Source organism: Thalassophryne amazonica, chromosome 12, assembly GCF_902500255.1.
Source record: "Thalassophryne amazonica chromosome 12, fThaAma1.1, whole genome shotgun sequence".
Taxonomy (NCBI): Eukaryota; Metazoa; Chordata; class Actinopteri; order Batrachoidiformes; family Batrachoididae; genus Thalassophryne; species Thalassophryne amazonica.
Genome location: NC_047114.1, coordinates 4,243,382 through 4,249,381, shown reverse-complemented (window position 1 = coordinate 4,249,381; position 6,000 = coordinate 4,243,382). Strand labels below are relative to the sequence as shown.

Genomic DNA, 6,000 nt, shown 5'->3' with positions numbered 1-6,000 from the left:
CAGGGCAACTGGTCTGTAGTGGGCCGGTTCCTTGGCATGCGGTGTTTTGGGAACCAGGACCACACAGGAGGTCATCCACAGGGTGGGGACCACCCCTAGGCTGAGGCTCATGTTGAAGATGTGGCTGAGGACGTCACAGAGCTCATCTGCTCAGGCCCTCAGCAGCCTCTGGGAGATCCCATCAGGTCCTGCTGCTGTCCTCTGCTTCAGCCGCAGAAGCTGGCCTCTCACCTCGATCGGAGTTACAGTGAGGGGGGAGGGAGGGGGAGCTGAGGTGTGAGCTGAGGTGGGCTGGTGCTGAATACAGTTGCGGGGGGGGATAGCGAATATAGCGCTTTTCTATCTGCATCAGACGCTTAAAGCGCTTTACAATAATGCCTCACATTCATCTTGATGTCAGGGTGCTGCCATACAAGGTGCTCACTACACACCGGGAGCAACTAGGGGATTAAGGACCTTGCCCAAGGGCCCTTAGGGATTTTCCGGTCAGGCTGGGATTTGAACCAAGTATCCTCTGGTCTCAAGCAGTAGACCATCACCTCTACAGGTACAGTTCAAACAAGGATTACACATAAAATGCTCAAATCATATTAAGCATAGTATATCACATTATTGACCTGATCATGAAGATTCCAAAAAGGTATAGTTTGGAGTATCTATAAATAAATGGTTTGGAGTTATGGGGTAAAAACAGCAAGAATGGTGACAAAGGTCAATTCCAGTTTGTGCATTGGTCAAAAGATAAAGCTGATCCAGTTTTGGCAAAAAGTAATTCAAATTATTGATTGAGCTATTAGGTTTAATAAATGGAATCATTTCAAGGGTGTTGAATATTTGGCCTCCAAAGTAAAGGGTCAAACACGGTTGACGTCCATTGGATTCTATGACATGTGACATATGTTATACACGTTACCCTGTATCTTGCAACTAAACAAGTTACAGATGGTGCAAACTAGTCCTTTTTAAAACACTATTAACTCAACCAATAACTTGTACTTTTTCACCAAAATTGGAGCAACTTTAACTTTTGATTTCACCTTTGTCACCACTCTTGCTGTTTTTACTCCATAACATTGTGTCAGATCGTCCAAACTATACCTTTTTGGAATCTATATGACCAGATAAATGACGTGGTTTACTTTTCAATACAGTTGGAGCATTTTTTAAATTTTGACCCGTACCTGGCTCCAGCTACCACCCGTGGATCACCACCATACATTTTTTTTTTTTTTTTGTCAACCCCAGTACACTGAGGCTGGATTGTCAGTGTTGTTTAGTCCAAGTGGTACTGAAAGCCTGCTTGGTCCATGGACTAAGAGTGGAAAAAGACATTATGAACAGGTGATGTAAAAGACCTGCTGGGTTACACTTAAAGGTGACAGTAAAACATTTAAAAAAAAATAAATTGTAAAACAACACAGTGGAAATTAATATCGTTTACATTCTATTGAGATACAATTACCTTGAAAGTTGACAGCTGTCATGCAAAAATCTGCAACAAAGCTGTTTGCTAATATTTGCTGTATTTTGTACATTTTTTTTTCGAGTTTGAATTTTTTTTTTCTTCTAATATTGGCAGATCAGAGCACTCAGAATGGAGTGCATGCCTCTGCCAAAGCCCACCAGGTCTCTGTTTCTCTGTCCTTTTCTCATCTGAAGTACCACTGGGGACTCTGTTTCACAAATAATGCAGAAACCAACAGAAAATAGTGCGCAATATTTAATAAATTATCTTGGAGCCACATTGAGAGCTGGATCCATGTGAAAATTTAGCTTTATATTTATCCTATTTTATCTTCTTCTTCTTACATTTGTATGTTGTATTTTAATATGTTGTAATGGGCTGCTACCTCAGACAGATTTGTCTCAGAAACAGGATTTGAGGGCTTACTGGTTGAATAAAGGTAAAATAAAATAATGAACACTTTCGATTCCAGGGTCGTGCATCAACTTTGGAAGAAATCACCTGAAGGAAAAATCTAAATTTTGACCCCAAGACCCTAATGGCATTGACACTTGGCTAATGAGGTCAATTCCAACATCAGGCTTCATTCATATCCCAACTTTTGTGTAAATGGCCAAAGGACTAAGGGGAAGAAGACAAACAAACAAACAAATGTTGCTCAAAATGTAGGATATGTTTGTATCTTTTTGAATTATGTTGTCCACAAATGGACAAACAAGCAAAGTGGACCAAAACCTGCTTAACCATTAACTGCTTGACAGAAATTGAAAACGAGAACTCAAACACAAGGATGCATCACGTCATAACCACCAACCCTTTTAAAAACCTTCATCCATTTTTGTAACAACACCGCCACCTGCAGGTTGATTTTTGTATTACATCAAATTGAATTTTGTCTCGTGTCGGTTTATAAAGTATTTACTTGTACATCTAACTTGCGTGTAGAGTGCGCAGAGTGCTCATCAGCATCATTAGATTGGTTCATGTTATTTGCTGATACAGTGTCCCCACCTGCACAGATGAGAGAGAAAAACAGGATTGATGGGAGCTTGTTTTGATGGTAATGATACATGTGGAAAAACAGTGCAGCTTTGATAATAATGCTAATCATTATTATTATTATTATTATTATTATCTTTATTCTTTCTGAACTTCAGACTGCCAAGCTCATATATAAGATAAAAAAACATGAAACTCTTTAGGCATTTATATGTAATATTTTGCTGGTTTATTTTACGATGAACGAATAAAACCTATGGCAGTATTTCTTAGATAACTAAAGTCGAAAAGATCCATGCAGAAATAGTTTCATGTTGCGAGCAAGCACAATAGATCCCTACGTTTTAATGACCACGTCACACCGGATTCTGCAGCTTTGCTTTATGTCATACCGCAACGATTAACCCCGCTCGCTCGGACGACTCTGTGAAACAAACATAACACAACTGTCCTTTACTGCGCCATTGCCTGTTAGCACGGTGGCTAGAGGAAAGCTAGTCTGTTGTTCAGGGGCGAGTCGTTTGTGCTCCGAAAGGACGACCTAAGTTGAAATTTGACTGATTTTACCTTTAAAGGTCGTGGTGAGTATTTTGTTCCCAGACATTTTTTCATTTTTTACTTCCTTTTTCTTTTCTATTTTTTGGGATTTTTTTTTTCAACGATGCCTTTTTTGGAGAGAACGTAACGTGCTGGCTAGCGAGCTAGCTAGCTTAGCTAACTTGGAGAGACTCATCCCCAGAAACACGCTGGTTGTCGCTCGGAAAGCATTTTAGCTGCTGTTTTTACGTCTTTTTGCACGCTTGTGTAGTTTTGTTTTTAATGTCGGCTGTTGTGAAGACTTTTCCTTGACGGGACTGATGTGTTTTGGCACGCTTTTCAGCCACCCCTCCCCCGGCTAAGTTAGCGTTAGCTCACTGACCTGAATTCTCCGTGTCACTTTGTTCTCAACTTAGCAGGTTTTGGTTTTTGCAAGCAGATGAACTACTCACGTTTACGTGTATTTTTATGCTTTTCATGTGGTGGTTGGCTAATATTAGCCATGCTAGCCGGCTTTGTGCTAGCGCAGGGCCTGTGCTTCACACTGAAGCCTGCTGGTGGCGCTGTCCGCGCCCAGGCGGGTGTGTTGTGGATAGTTTAGGTAATTTTTAAAATTATTTCTTGGCTCATTCACTTGTCCCTTTTTTTAATGGATTAGATTTTTTCTGCCCCCCCTTCTGTGATGTTTTTTTTTTTTGTTTTTTTTTAACTCCCCCCCCTTATGGATTTGGAGCTTTTTGACTGTATTTAGCATAAGTGTTATAATACATTTTGTTGATTAAAGGTTTATTAATGTGAACAATGATGGTGGCTTATCTGTATTATAAGCAGTCACTCATTCACACCCCCTCTCCCAGACTAATGGGTTGACTCTTAATTATTTGGACAGTCACACAATTTTTGTTGTTTTCCTTGTGTAAAACACCGCAGTGGACATAAAATGAAAGACAATCTATTCCTTTATTAGTCCCTCATAGGGAAATTTATGGTAAGGGAAACTGAGACCTAGAAATGGAAAATGAATAAAAAAATACTTTATCCCAGGCCTTTAACAATATGAAAACTTGGGATGTCTATTGCTATTCAATATTATGATGACACAAATGTTGAACTCCTTGTACTGGTTTCCCACTGTGTCAGCTCTTTAGGATCAAATCTTTCCTTGTGTCAGTGTGTGCAAATACAATGATTTTTCTTATTCACTGTGCCTTGCGTTTATTGCACATGCTCATGTCAAAGTGGTTAAAAGAATGTGATTAATTGTGCAGAACCACTATGTACATTGTGGTACATAGTGTACAAACTGAAGTTATTGTACTTGGCCCCACAAATCTTAGAAACATGGTGTCTAACCAGATCCTTACTGTGGATGGCATTACCCTGACCTCTAGTAATACTGTGAGAAATCTTGGAGTCATTTTTGATCAGGATATGTCATTCAAAGCACATATTAAACAAATATGTAGGACTGCTTTTTTGCATTTACGCAATATCTCTAAAATCAGAAAGGTCTTGTCTCAGAGTGATGCTGAAAAACTAATTCATGCATTTATTTCCTCTAGGCTAGACTATTGTAATTCATTATTATCAGGTTGTCCTAAAAGTTCCCTAAAAAGCCTTCAGTTAATTCAAAATGCTGCAGCTAGAGTACTGACGGGGACTAGAAGGAGAGAGCATATCTCACCCATATTGGCCTCTCTTCATTGGCTTCCTGTTAATTCTAGAATAGAATTTAAAATTCTTCTTCTTACTTATAAGGTTTTGAATAATCAGGTCCCATCTTATCTTAGGGACCTCGTAGTACCATATCACCCCAATAGAGCGCTTCGCTCTCAGACTGCAGGCTTACTTGTAGTTCCTAGGGTTTGTAAGAGTAGAATGGGAGGCAGAGCCTTCAGCTTTCAGGCTCCTCTCCTGTGGAACCAGCTCCCAATTCAGATCAGGGAGACAGACACCCTCTCTACTTTTAAGATTAGGCTTAAAACTTTCCTTTTTGCTAAAGCTTATAGTTAGGGCTGGATCAGGTGACCCTGAACCATCCCTTAGTTATGCTGCTATAGACGTAGACTGCTGGGGGGGTTCCCATGATGCACTGTTTCTTTCTCTTTTTGCTCTGTATGCACCACTCTGCATTTAATCATTAGTGATCGATCTCTGCTCCCTTCCACAGCATGTCTTTTTCCTGGTTCTCTCCCTCAGCCCCAACCAGTCCCAGCAGAAGACTGCCCCTCCCTGAGCCTGGTTCTGCTGGAGGTTTCTTCCTGTTAAAAGGGAGTTTTTCCTTCCCACTGTAGCCAAGTGCTTGCTCACACGGGGTCGTTTTGACCGTTGGGGTTTTACATAATTATTGTATGGCCTTGCCTTACAATATAAAGCGCCTTGGGGCAACTGTTTGTTGTGATTTGGCGCTATATAAAAAAATTGATTGATTGATTGTAAACCAGCCACACACATACAGTATATGCAGTGAATCCAGTGTGCATTCATTAAAACAAATTTAAAAAGTATTGCACAGTTTGTTGACCTGCTGGGATATAAACAAGTAAATGTGTACACTTAATGGGAGCAGTGCAGATTGTACAGTCAAATAATCAAGATGTGCTTGTTGTGTAGAGTTTAAGCTTAACAAATCTTTCACAACTCTTAAGGAATTATGGTCATTTGTATATATTAGGTGTCACAACCCCTGCTCCTGGAGATCACCTGCATCTATTCATTGACTCTGAAATGTTCTCTTGTCTAAAGAAAACCATAAAAGTAATTTGTATTAAGACAAGTAATCCTTATATTTAGTTTGGCCAATTACTTATGGCTGCTGAAATTGGAGGAACCTTTTTTTAATGACTAATTCCTAAATTCTTAATGTGAAATTTAACATTTGTTAAACCTGTTGACTTGTGGCTGATAATTGACACTACAAGTACCTCTTGATGGTTTCAATTCAGTTCCACTGTGGTGGTGTGCAGAGGTAAAATGGCAAAAAAAAAAAAAATCTGTTC

General features: G+C 39.7%; 1 pseudogene; it reads left to right on the top strand.

Moving 5' to 3' along the window:
• Positions 1-2,891: 2,891 nt before the first annotated feature.
• LOC117521100 overlaps positions 2,892-6,000 on the top strand; it is a 51,769-nt pseudogene continuing 48,660 nt past the window's right edge.